Below are 14,313 nucleotides of genomic sequence, written 5' to 3' on the forward strand. Positions count from 1 at the left end.
CTGGAGGTCTGTTCTTAACCTGAAACTGTTCTTAACCTGAAGCACCACTTTGGCTAATGGGGCCTCCTGCTGCCGCCACGCTGCTGGAGCACGATTTCTGTTCTCATCCTGAAGCAAAGTTCTTAACCCGAGGTACTATTTCTGGGTTAGCGGAGTCTGTAACCTGAAGCCTATGTAACCTGAAGCATATGTAACCCGAGGTACCACTGTAACAGCATCTGGATTCTCTCCGTAAACAGTGAGTGTACTAATTATGTCTCTTCTGGGGAAAAAATTACGCATGTTTTGATGCAGAGGAAGTTCTCAGCATTCACATGTCTCCTTCCTCCTTCTCCTTCCCAGCAACACTTGCAGAAAACAATGCCTCCTCCTTCCGCTTCCAGCATTCATCCCCCCCCCCCATCATCCTGGCAACCTCTGTCTCTCAAGCGGATTGCAAATGGCATTTCTTTTTTCCCTGTTGCTTACCTTAGGCCAGGAATAATCCTACCCCAAGGTAATCCTAATGGGGCAGAGAGTCTGATGGTGTGATGACCGCTTTCTATTATCAAGCAAACCTGGCCATTATCACTGCCTAGAGGAACCTAGCAGATACTATTTCCTGGCTGTTGCTAAATTCATGCATTTATGAGTTTGCTCAAATCCTAACCCTCCACTGAATGTACAGATTATGAGGGTTCTACCCTTCCTCGTGGGACGCGGGTGGCGCTGTGGGTTAAACCACAGAGCCTAGGGCTTGCCAGTCAGAAGGTCGGCGGTTCGAATCCCCGCCATGGGGTGAGCTCCCGTTGCTCGGTCCCTGCTCCTGCCAACCTAGCAGTTCGAAAGCACGTCAAAGTGCAAGTAGATAAATAGGTACTGCTCCAATGGGAAGGTAAACGGCGTTTCCGTGCGCTGCTCTGGTTCGCCAGAAGCAGCTTAGTCATGCTGGCCACGTGACCCGGAAGCTGTACGCTGGCTCCCTGGGCCAGTAAAGAGAGATGAGCACCGCAACCCCAGAGTCGGCCACGACTGGACCTAATGGTCAGGGGTCCCTTTACCTTTACGTTTTGCCCTCCCCCATATCAATTCCCTACTCCCTCAACCATTCCTCATAAGGCTTGGTGGGGTGGGGGGGGCAAGACAAGATCTTAGTGACATGCCAGAAAGGGAGGATACCTGAGTGCACTCAGGGCCCCAAATAGTTACAGCATCACACTGGGGTAGAAGAAATTTAATAGATTTGGTTCTCCTAGGTGCTATGCAGCTGTCAGATTGGATATAGGGATGATGGGATGAAAAAAATGCACAGCAGTTGAGTCTTCATTATTCAAAATTCAACATCCAGCAGTCCTCTGGATTTCTCTCAAGCCTTAGGAGTTCCATTGTGATACAGAACAGCAATAAAGAGAAGCACGTCAATTTTTACATTAGCACAGCCAGAGACTAATTTTAGTTGAGGCACTGGGTAAAGAAAAACTATAGAGGCTGAATCATATAGCTTTGCCCAGGTCACACCCACAACATATATTTGAGGCACTCTTGTACCATTCAACTTCCCCAGAGAATACTGGCAGCTGCACTTTGTTAAGGATGCTGGCACTGCCCCTGGGCCTGGCCTTGCTTGCCTGCCTCTAGGGAATGTTGACAATTCCTTTATTTCCTTTCCTTTTTGAATTTTTGTTTGTTGAAGAAAGGACACGCAGGTCAAAAACATACGAAAAGGAAGCAAGGAAGGAAACAGCTGAATTAAAAGTAAACGTAACACACACAACATGCAAATTTGGGTCATTTCATTCACAACCCTTGAAAAGAACTATTGTCGGGCATAGAGTCAGTAACATTTCCCCCCTTAATTTTTTGTTACTTTAATCACATATTGTTGCTGTCATTTAGTTGTTTAGTCATGTCCGACTCTTATTGACCCCCTGGACCAGAGCACGCCAGGCACTCCTGTCTTCCACTGCCTCCCGCAGTTTGGTCAAACTCATGTTGGTAGCTTTGAGAACAGTGTCCAACCATATCATCCTCTGTCGTCCCCTTCTCCTTGTGCCCTCAATCTTTCCCAACATCAGGGTCTTTTCCAGGGAGTCTTTTCTTCTCATGAGGTGGCCAAAGTATTGGAGCCTCAGCTTCACGATTTGTCCTTCCAGTGAGCACTCAGGGCTGATTTCCTTCAGAATGGAGAGGTTGGATCCTCTTGCAGTCCATGGGACTCTCAAGAGTCTCCTCCAGCACCATAATTCAAAAGCATCAATTCTTCGGCAATCAGCCTTCTTTATGGTCCAGCTCTCACTTCCATACATCACTACTGGGATAACCATAGCTTTAACTATATGGACCATATAACAATACAAACGTTTGAGAGATAAAGAAGGAACCAACGGTTTAGAAACATTGGTCAAAACATGGGGTCCCACAAAGTCCCCTCTTGTCCCTTTTCTTGATCACCCACATTCTTGGGATAGCGACAATTATGAGAAGATCAAAGGATGGGGAGACAGGGGTCTGTGTATGGTTCACGACCTTGCTCAGAAGGGGCATCCTAGCTCAGAAGTTTCTTTTTAAAAAAATTATTAACAATTTCAACATAACAAATTGTCAAAACAAATCATCTTCATTATTTCCCCCCTTTTTCCCCTCCCCCCAATAGACCCTCCCTCCCCTCCCAAGACTTCCCTCAACTCCGCTCTCTGATTTCTCAACTCATATTGTTCTCTGCATATTGTAAAATTGTATACATCCTTATATTATCTATCCACTATATTGTTGTTGTTTAGTTGTTTAGTCGTTTAGTCGTGTCCGCCTCTTCGTGACCCCATGGACCAGAGCACACCAGGCACTTCTGTCTTCCACTGCCTCCCACAGTTTGGTCAAACTCATGCTGGTAGCTTTGAGAACACTATCCAACCATCTCGTCCTCTGCCGTCCCCTTATATTAACCCTCAATAAATTTGTGTATGTTTATTCAAAACCTGCCAAGGAGTCCAGTTCATTTTGTTATCTTTTTAAATAATTTGTAAAAAGTTCCCATTCTTCTTTAAAGTCACAGTTGTCCTTAACTCGCAATTTGCATGTCAGTTTCGCCAGTTCTGCATAGTTCATCAATTTCTCTTGCCACTGTTCTTTTGTCGGGGTTTCCTCATTCTTCCATCCTTGTGCTATCAAGACTCTTGCCGCTGTTGTAGCATACATGAATAAGTTCTTTATTTTCCTTGGCAGGTCTTGTCCTACAGTCCCTAACAAAAATGCTTCTGGTTTTTTTTACAAATGTCATTATAAACATTTTGTTCAACTCATTGTATATCATTTCCCCAAAAAATTTAATTTCTCTGCATTCCCACCACATATGGTAAAAGGTCCCTTCCTTTTCTTTACATTTCCAACATATGTTTGACCCACCCAGCTCAGAAGTTGCATAACAATGTAATAAGTCTGCTGGATCAGGCCAATGGCCCATCTAGTCCAGCATCCTGTTCTGCCAGTGGCCAACCAGATGCCCCAATAGGAAACCAGCAAGAGCACTTTCCCTTCCCACAGTTTCCAGCATCTGGTATTCAGAAGCATTGCCTCCATGGTCTGTGAGCATGAACTGAGCATGAAGGGGTGAGTTCCCATTTTTCTGTGGGTCGATGATCCTGGGGTGTTTGCTACCCCAAGTTCCTGTCCTGGGTTAAAGAGTTTCTTTCCAATGAAATGAAGGACTCTCTCAGTACTGCCATTTAGCAACCGGTCTTCTGCGAAAAAGATTGCTTAAGGGAAAGAGAGAGAAAATGAGTTCCAGGAGCACAAAGGCAGCAGGAATAAATTTAGTGCTGGAACACACCATGGGGGAAAGTCTGCTGTGGCAGACCTTTGTGTTAATTGCGGTTCAGCCTGTGCATCCTGAGCCCTCGTCCCACTATCTGACCACATGTGCTAAAGCTTCTCCTTCTGATCTCGCCTATCACCTACAGTGTTTTTTCACAAGTCTCTTGTAAAGCTTGCCAGGCTGCCTGGATTTTCTCTCCAATGTAGTTAAGTTGGTTTCTGGTTTCCTGCCTTGATGGCTGTTCCCCACCCTTTGCCCCCCAGAAGGCACTAGAACAGAATTTCTCAACCTTGGGTCCCCAACATCGTTGGGCTGCAACTCCCATCATCCAGAACCAAGAGGAGCAGCAGTCAGGGATGATGGGAGTGGCGACCCAACATATGGGAACCCAAGGTTGAGAAAGGCTGCAGTAGAGTATCAGGATCACATTGCTTCTCTGTTGAGATTTGACCCTCCCCCATCTCCCCCTGCGAAGACCCAAAGGGTCAGGGAAGTGTTTCTAAGACCAACAGGTAGCATGTTGCCTCCTTATAGGGGGCCACAGTCCAGTAAATGAATAAATAAATACAATTTCCCTCTGGAGTTTTGTCATGAAGATTCAAGAAGTTGTTCCCCACCCCCATGGGGAGGACCTATAATGCACATATTTGAAACTCTCAAAAGTACATTGGACTCTCCTAAAAGGCTGCAGTTTGAACTTTAATTCATAATAGACCTTAGAGCCAGAAGTCACCAGACCCTTATATATAGTGGGAGGGTGGGGTGGGGTGGGGTTTTTCTCAGAAGGACAGTAGGAGATGGGTGATTGACTCAATGGGTATGGTAAACCTGTTGACAACTGTTAACGACTGCAATTAGCCCTACAGGAAAAAGCAGCAGATAGTATGCAGATGATTAGCATATGTAATGAGAGAGGAATCCAATATTAAGACCAGGTCTCTCCATAGTTTTCAGTTTAGTGATAAGTTGTAATTCAGCAACTTCTCTTTCAAGTTTGTTTCTGAAATTCTTTTGTAATAAGACAGCCGCTTTGAGATCCTGTATTGAATGTCCTGGGAGATGGAAGTGTTCTCCTACTGGCTTCTCTGTCTTGTGATTCCTGATGTCAAATTTATGTCCATTTATCCTTTGGTGCAGGGTTTGACCTGTTTATCCAATATAGAGAGCTGAAGGGCACTGCTGGCATTTGATGGCATACACAATGTCAGAAGATGAGCAATTAAATAGGCCTGAGATGATATGTTTGATGTTGTTGGGTCCAGTGATAGTGTTGTCTGGGTGTATGTGGCAGCAAAGTTGGCATCTGGGTTTACTGCAGGCTCTGGTACCAGTGTCCATGTTAAGTCTGCTTGCTGTATTATTGTGGGTGAGGAGTTGTTTAAGGTCGGGCGGCTGTCTATAGGCAATGAAAGGTCTTCCTCCCAGAGCTTGGGAAAGAGAACTGTCATTGTCTAGGAGAGGTTGTAAATCTCTGCTGATGCGTTGAACTGTTTTAACTTGGGAGCTGTATGTGATTACTAGTGGTGTTCTGTTATTTTCTCTTTAGGGTCTGCCTTGCAGCAAGTTCTGCCTGTTGTTCAACAATTGCAATGCACTGCGCTAGGTGATGTATATGAAATTCAAATTTTAATACATTTTTAAAATAAATAAGAATGCTGGTATGAAAAATACAACTAAAATTGGTGTGGATGTTCTTCATTCACATACCATGCATCACCTGAATGAAGTGCATGGACCACTGGAAGTCCAGAGACCACATTTTAGGAGCCCCTGGCCTAGAGAATAGGTTTGCATTACCTTGGTGGATGCAACTTTAAGATGGGTTTATCTTCAGCCTTGCCCAATGAAAACATATGGTTGCCTCTCTTTCTATCAGAGATTCAGTGCATTGGCGTAAGGAACACCTGGCAAACTCACCTTCAGTGGAGCTTGGTTTCTTTCCGTACAATCTGGGTGACTAACCTAAGCCCTGTACATGATGGTAGACACAAGCTCAGATACTATTACTTTTTTCATCCTACATCTTGACTGTTGGATCCTGAATTAAGGGAATGCTTTAAATAGAAAATAATTTTTCCTTTATGTCTTTGACAGATAGTCCCTTTGGAAAGTTCTGAAGATGCGTCTAATAGAATCAAGGGCAAGAAGATGCCTTTTTTTAGTATTGCCTAACTGAGCGGAAAATAAATCCTTAAGCCTTCTAGTGGTTCATTGCATCCCTTTAAGTCGCAGTTTTATGGGTGGTGGCGGCTGGCTCTGCTCAGGCTCTCATTGTGTGGTAAACTTTGCCCAGTTCATAGAGGCTGGGGAAGCTCTTTCACAGATGATTGGCTGTGAGTTAGTTGGCAATTTTGGAGTTAGTTAGCATCCATCTCGGGAGACAATGCTCCTTTGGGAGGACTGCACCTTTGGGGGTGAAGTCAAACTACCTAAACTGACTGATGTCTATTAGGTTTTTTCTTTCTTATTTGCTTTCAGGATTTGAGGAAGTGTCTCAGATGCATTTCATGTTCTGGACCCAGCTACAGGGCATGATGGTGTCATGCTTTGACTTGCTCTGGTGGCTGCATTTTCTCCCTCAGTCCCTTCAGCGGCTTCTGCTTCCATTCCATGTTCTCATCCCAGGTCTATGAGAATCCAGGTAACTATTCCAGGTCCAGTGATGCAGTAGCCTCTGTGATGGCAGATTCCTCCCTGGTTACTGGAGGGAATGACTCCGAAGGAGCTACATAGGTTGATCCTGCCTATTGGTGCGTTGGCATGCCTATCTCAAACAGGCTGAGCTCAACCCAGGGAACAACAGCCTAGACTTTTGGCCTATATGCCTAGGTATGAAGTCTTGTGCTTTGGATGTTCAGAGCAGCCATTTGGCTGGCCAGTGATAGACCTCTTTGCAAACCTAGGGTGGATCTACACACCGGGGGAGAGCTATAAATAAGTCAGAAATTAAATCATTACAACAAAAGAGGAGGGAAACGCTATGGGAAATGGCGTATAATTTCATTTACTCTCCAGCACCATCTGGTGTTGCATGTTTATAACGCATTCAGAACACTGTTTTTTGACTAATGTAGCTGAGTCCTTGGTCACTGCACAGCTTGGGGCATTCATCTCATGCTTCCCACATGGGGAGTGGATATTTTATTCTATTGTGTCATTGAGACTCAATGTTAACATTCCCTCTTGTTACTCTGATTCCTCCCATGATACAGAAGATTCAACCGCTATAGGCCAGGCTGCTCATTGCGGCCCCACTATGACCAAGGAGGCCTCTGTTTTGGGATCTCCTCATCCTCTCCATGCAAAACCTATAGACACTTCCAGACCATGAGGACCATGTTACAGAGCTCAGCTGTGCATCTCCAGCTGAGACTTATTTGTCTAACAGATTGACAGCTGAAAGGCTCTGGCTGACTGAAATGGTTGTTTCTTGAGTGTTGTGACTGCATTGTCTTCCGGCAGGGCTTCCTCTAATCACATCCATGGTTGCGCATGTGGGATCTATTTGATCTGGGGTTCTACTGCTGAGGTAGAGCTGGTGGCTAGAGTGCTATGCAACTTGTTATGCAATAAAAAAATAAGTTTTGACAGAAAACCTGAAAATCAGACATTGCAAACATTGCCAGTGACTGATGTCCTTCCTTATGGCCTCCCTGCTCAGTTTGTGATTTTTATTTCCTTCTCATGTGTGCGTGTTTTTAACTGATTTGCATTGTTCCAGAATCACTGTGTACTTCCTAATCAGTTTGAAAATCTCTGATTATAAAGGTGGGATCAAGGAGAGTGACCAAGAAGCAGATCTCCGCTATGTATCCCAAGGAACAACCCAGCTCTCCTATTGCAACTCATCATATAGGGGAACTGAAAAAAAGAAAATGCTAGTTAGATGTGGCAATACTGAAAGAGCTGGCACAAACTGAATACATGATAAATGATACAAGCCAAAGACACACAAAACAGTACAAGGATATTCAAAATCAAAAATCAAATATCTTTAATACGGTCAGTGACCAGGAAGTAATTTATAAAAATATGACATTAAAAGTAGTATTGTGCTACAAATAACAGTAGAAATATGGCCAATTCACAGAATTGGTGCTTATATTTATGACCAGGTTTTGACTTTTAAAGTTTTAAAAATTCAATTCAGGTGTCGCTACTGTTTATTATCGTTCCTTCGATGTTTACAATTTGAACTCCGTTGTTGACGTCATTGCTCGTCTTATTCTTGTTGCAATGTAACAGTACTTTGCCACGGACCTGTTAATTTCGGGCTCTTTGTCAGCTAAGAGGTGTCTGATATAGGTGTCGTCTGTACTGCGAGGTATTTTCCTCAGAATCGGTTCGATCAGTTCTTTTCTTGAGTCTCGATATAATGGGCAGTATAAGATGACATGCCCAATGATTTCGATTTCATTGCTGTTACAGGGACATAATCTTTGTTCAATCGGTATTTTATTGTATCTTCCCTCTAGAAGAGCTGAAGGGAGAGCGCTAAAGCGGGCCCTGGAAAATGCCCATCGGTGTTTAGCGTTGTCTAGAACTTTGAGATAGTTTGCTAGATGGGGCCTTTGGGGGTTGTATAAAAGTTTATAAGTTATCGGAAGTTGATTGAAGTCATTTTGGGCTTCAATGTCCCTGAGTCTTTCTTTGATTATGTTCTTGGCCCTTCCCCTTTCTAAACTTAATAGATACTCTGGGGAGAGACCGTATGTGGCCAGTTTTCTGAGAGTGCCCTTCAACCAACTAGATTGGAATTTGTCAAGAAGCATCAGGGAAAGTAGTCCAACCGGCGAGTTGTTAAGTCTTAGCCAAGTGCATAAGGTTCTTATCCATACTTTGGCTTTAATGCTGTATAAGCCGGCTTCCAGTCGTAGGGCAGCGTTTGGGACGCATTTAGGTGTTTGCAGGAGTGATCTAAGGAAACCTGAGTGTATCTTTTCATATGGGTCTAGATTAGAGAGGGAGACGAGTGGTGCGCCGTATAGTATTTGTGTTGTTGGTTTTGCAACGAATAGTTTAATTGTAGCAGGAATGAAATTTCCTCCCATTGTACGATGGAATCTTAGGATTGCTGTTGTACTTTTTTGTGCTGTAGAGGAGCTGTAATTTATGTGGGCAGTCTTCTTCCTTGATGCTTGGAATATAACTCCTAGATATTTAAAGCATGTCACTTGTTCAATCTCCTGATTGTCTAAATTCCATCTGTATATTTTCCTTTTGTTAGAGAAAACCATGATTTTTGTTTTTTGGTAGTTCACTGCTAGTTTCTCTTCTCTACAGTATTGGGATAAGCTGTTAAGAGCTCTTTTGAGGCCCATCTGAGTCTGGGACAATATAACCGCATCGTCTGCATAGAGTAGGATAGGCAGTTTTTTGTCTACTAATTTTGGGGCGTGTATATCCGCTCCTAGTACAAGGATATTGTTTAGTGTAGATGGTTTGCTGTACAATATCGCCTTGCCCCACACGGGATCACTCAACCACTTGGATCAGCGGAATTGGCACGACTGCAGGTGCCACGTCATGCCCATTTCACATTTGCAGGGCCGGCCCACCAATGTTGTGAGGTGAGGCAGCTGCCTTGGACGGCACCCAAGAGAAGCAGCACTGAGGAGGAAGTTATGCTGCAAGGCCACCACTCTAAACATTAACCACACTGGTCTTGACTGGCAAATCTCCGTGTGGAGCAGAGACACCCGTCCATATCACAAGGCATGAGTAAAGGGAGTACAGCAAAGCCTGGTGCTTCTGCTCATTATGCTGGTCTCTCATTGTTGTTGTTTAGTCATTTAGTCGTGTCCGACTCTTCGTGACCCCCTGGACCAGAGCACGCCAGGCACTCCTGTCTTCCACTGCCTCCCGCAGTTTGGTCAAACTCATGTTTGTAGCTTCAAGAACACTGTCCAACCATCTCGTCCTCTGTCGTCCCCTTCTCCTTGTGCCCTCCATCTTTCCCAACATCAGGGTCTTTTCCAGGGAGTCTTCTCTTCTCATGAGGTGGCCAAAGTATTGGAGCCTCAGCTTCACAATCTGTCCTTCCAGTGAGCACTCAGGGCTAATTTCTTTAAGAATGGATGCGTTTGATCTTCTTGCAGTCCATGGGACTCTCAAGAGTCTCCTCCAGCGCCATAATTCAAAAGCATCAATTCTTCAGCGGTCATACTCAGCATCATTTCTGCAGGGCCAGTTAAAACCTTCTAACTTACCCCTCCTGACTTGATTCCTTCCCCGCTTTGAAAAAAGAAAATTACAAGAAAGGCCTTGGGTATTGATATTTGCACTAGGAACACTGAATTTATGAGCTTTAGTGTGGGGGTTTTTTTTACTTTAGTTTGTTTTAAATCCTTGTAATTTTGGCTACCTGATTATAGCCAGATGTGGCAGAATGGCATGTATATATTTGAATTATACACAACTGACAAATGTTCTTTAAATGTTCCCTGTCCTTATTTACCAGGGCACCCTCTATTTTTCCTTCCTTGTTTCTGATAAAACACAGTTTGTATTTTGCCTTTTGGGGACGCATATCAAAATGCACCCCCCAAACTACCACAATCCAGGTAGTAAAGTTTGAAGCCATTTTATAACCAGATCTATTCTGGGATTTGATGTTCTATCAAGCATTTTAATACATCCCCAGCTGAGGATACAGATGGCCAGACACAACCCCTGGAGGTATTTCCGTATTTCAGGGGAGAAAGGGAATAAATGTGTCCAACTGGGTTGTCTCCTCCAGGCTCAAGATCAACAGAGCAGTCGCCATAGGATTGATGCAGAGAAAGCATTTCTACTCCGCTTTCCTCAAAAACATCCGAGGTCTCAATCTTTCTCAGGTTGTGTTACTGTGTGAGTGGATTTGAGAGGTGCTGTGCAGAGGCGTAGGAAGGGGTGTGCGGTGGGTGCAGCTCACCTCAGGTGTCATGACTGAGGGGGGTGACAAAATGGCAGGCAAGTGGGCGGCACACCTCGCGCCCGGTGGCAGCAGCTCTTCTGACCTGTTGGCAGAGAGCAGCCCTCCTCAGCTGTGGCAAGGCGCACCCGGCCGCAGCAGCTCTGTTGCCGGGTCATGTCTGACCCAGCTGCGGAGAGCAGGAGGAGAGTGAGCAGCAGCTTCCCTGCCCCCTCCTACCCTGAACTGTGGTGCGTGGGAGGGCACCCTCCGCGCCCTGCCCTCCTCAGGGGAGCGCCCGCCTTGGACAGCACAGGCATATGCTACGCTGCTGGCACTGTGGCACCTCTTAGGAGGGCAGAGTGCACATCCTCCTTCTGAGGAGCAGGCATGAAGTATGGGAATGAGGAGATTGGAAACAGTACTGGGATGGCAACAGTCTTTGGTATACATTAGGATCTTCAGAGCCTTGGCGAAGTATTGCTTCAAGTATTTAAACCATGGGTAGGCAAACTAAGGCCAGGGGGGCAGATGTGGCCGAATTGCCTTCTAAATCCGGCTCACGGACAGTCTGGGAATCAGCGTGTTTTTACATGAGTAGAACGTGTGCTTTTATTTAAAATGCATCTCTGGGTTATTTGTGGGGCATAGGAATTCGTTCTTATTTTTCCCTTCAAAATATAGTCCAGCCCCCCACAAGGTCTGAGGGACAGTGGACCGGCCCCCTACTGAAAAAGTTTGCTGACCCCTGATTTAAACCTTTCAAAACATAGAAACCTTTGGAAATCTGGTATATAAACCAAAAGCTGAAAGGCCTGAAGAAATAACAGGAAAGAGAAGCCCATCAAGCAGTTTATGATGCAGAGTCATGTTGCATGCTGCGACAGCAGTGGGCATGGAAATGAAGGCATGCCGTTGTGGAGAGTTGGGAGCGCCTGGTGGTTTGAACATGCCCGGCCTCAGTCATGTCTATCGGAGTGGCAATTCAAGTCCTGCATGAAGCAGAGAGTCATATTGTGACCTGTGAGACGAATACTGAAGCAGTGTACTGGGGAAAGCTCACTGAGGCAGAGGACAACATGAATTGCCAAATGTCCAACATCACAGTGACCTACAGAGATGGGCATGTGGCGCAACTAGAGCAGGTGTACGTTCGAGGCAGCAAAATCCAGTTCCTCGTCTTGCCAAATATGCTGAAAAATGTGTCAATGCTGAAAAGTATGAAGAAAAAAACCGGGGCTCTGGGGCCGAAATGGGGCAAACCAGCTATCCTGAATGCCCAGGTAGCTTCCAGAGGAAGAGAGCATGGCAACATCTTCCAGAAGTGGTGGTAACATGGGATGCAGCCTTTTCTCAATTAATTGAAAACTGTTCTTGTGGAATGTGGTGCTGGTGGTGGGCTTTTGTGTTCTTCAATAAAGGTGTTTCTTACAAAAAGGAAGTTTATGATGCAACAGTTACAACACTACGGTGGTTAATGTTTGATGCTTTATTATGCTTTTATATGTCTTGGAAGCCATCCAGGGTGGCTGGGGCAACCCGGCAAGATGGGCAGGGTATAAATAATAAAAGTATTATTGTAGTTGTTGCTGCTGCTGCTGTTGCTGCTGTTACAGTTGAGTCTGTGCAGGTCCATTATAATAACGTGGGTGGTCAAAAGGTTTTTTTTAGGGTTTCCAGAGGTTTAGAGCTGCTAACAGCTGCTATTTAACATCTGTATAAAGCTGTTGGGAGTGGTCATTAGGAGTTTTTGAGCACAGTGTCATCGGCACCCTGCTCTTTTTCTCCATATCACCTGAATCAGGAGAGGCTGTGAAAGTTCTAGATCAGTTTCTGAATGTCATGGTGGATTGTATGAGGGCTAAAAAAAACTGTGTTTGAATCCAGGGAAGAGGCTCTTTGGGTAGGTGCAATGTGCTTTATGTGGGTTGCCCTTGGACCTGGTTCGGAAGCTCCAGCTGGTGGCCAGGGTGCTGGAAAGACACCATTGTGGAAGCATCTGCACTGGCTGCTCATCTACTATGGAGCCTGCATTAATGTACAAAGCCCCAAAAAACTTATATCCAGGGAACCTTAGGTACCATCCCAAGAGATGCAGGTGGCGCTGTGGTCTAAACCACTGAGCCTCTTGTGCTTGCCAATCGGAAGGTTGGCAGTTCAAATCCCTGCAACAGAGTGAGCTCCCGTTGCTCTGTCCAACCTAGCAGTTCGAAAGCATACCAGTGCAAGTAGATAAATAGGTACAGCTGCGGTGGGAAGGTAAATGGCATTTCCATGCGCTCTGGTTTCCGTCACAGTGTTCCACTGCACCAGAAGCGGTTTAGTCATGCCAGCCACATGACCTGGAACACCGGCTCCCTTGGCCTGAAAGCGAGATGGGCTACGGACCCCAGTCACCTTTGACTGGACTTAACCGTCCAGGGGTTCTTTACCTTTTTACCTAGGTACCATCTAAACCCTTACATCCCAGCTTTACTGATATCATCCGCAGGAGTATCGTTGGTTGTCCCCAACTGGCAAGGCTCATCTGACAACAGCAAGAAGCTGAGAATTTCGTGTCACTGGCCCAGTCCTGTGGGATGCTCTGCCAATATAGATTCAGCAGGTACCTTCTGTTTCAACCTTTAAATGTCTGCTGAAAACTTTCTATGCTGCCAGGCTTATGCAAGCAAAAATAAATAAAATCTTTCCATAATGGTTCATTGATGGCCTTTGATTTTTAATCTTTGAGTGTTTTTATTATATAAGGATATTGTTGTAAACTTTTGATATTTTTTATGATACAGCTGTATATAAATATTTTTTATAAATAAATATTGCAAACTTGTAAGGATAAAAGGATGGGAGGAAACATGTATACTACTCTGAATTATCTGGGGAAATATAAGGATTTAAATGTAAGAATGCATTTATTTCAGCTTTCAGCTTTTTTCTGTTTGCCATTCTGAGCTTCAGTCTACAAGCTTCTCATTCTTTTTCTGAAATTAGGGATAATAACAACCTTGAAGTGGAAAGGGCAATATGGTGAATACTGCATTTGAAAGGCCATCCATTTATTTCCAGGAGGGCATCAGTAATTTCAGATCCCTAGATTTTTTTCCATGGAGCCTCAGATTCTAAAAACCACAAATGGCTGTAACTAACAGCTGTTGCCCACATTAACAGAAGGAAAGGGTAGAATCCTGAACTGTGCCTCTTCAGACTGCAGCAAGGGAGGGGGTTGTGCATTCTTGTTTTCAGTGCCCACCATGTTAAACAAAACCAACACATCCCTGAATCTAACAAACTAGTTCATCAGTGAGACAGCTTTAGCATAGCCCTCACTATACTGTGCTAATTTACTGCATGCAAAGAAACTCATTCTAAGCTGTACAGTGGTACCTCGGGTAAAGTACTTAATTCGTTCTGGAGGTCCGTTCTTAACCTGAAACTGTTCTTAACCTGAAGCACCACTTTAGCTAATGGGGCCTCCCGCTGCCGCCGCACCGCCAGAGCCCGATTTCTGTTCTTATCCTGAAGCAAAGTTCTTAACCTGAAGCACTATTTCTGGGTTAGCGGAGTCTGTAACCTGAAGCGTATGTAACCTGAAGCGTATGTAACCCGAGGTACCACTGTATTCAGAAATACCACA

The sequence above is a fragment of the Podarcis filfolensis genome (genome assembly GCF_964270895.1).
Source record: "Podarcis filfolensis genome assembly, chromosome: 7".
NCBI lineage: Eukaryota > Metazoa > Chordata > Lepidosauria > Squamata > Lacertidae > Podarcis > Podarcis filfolensis.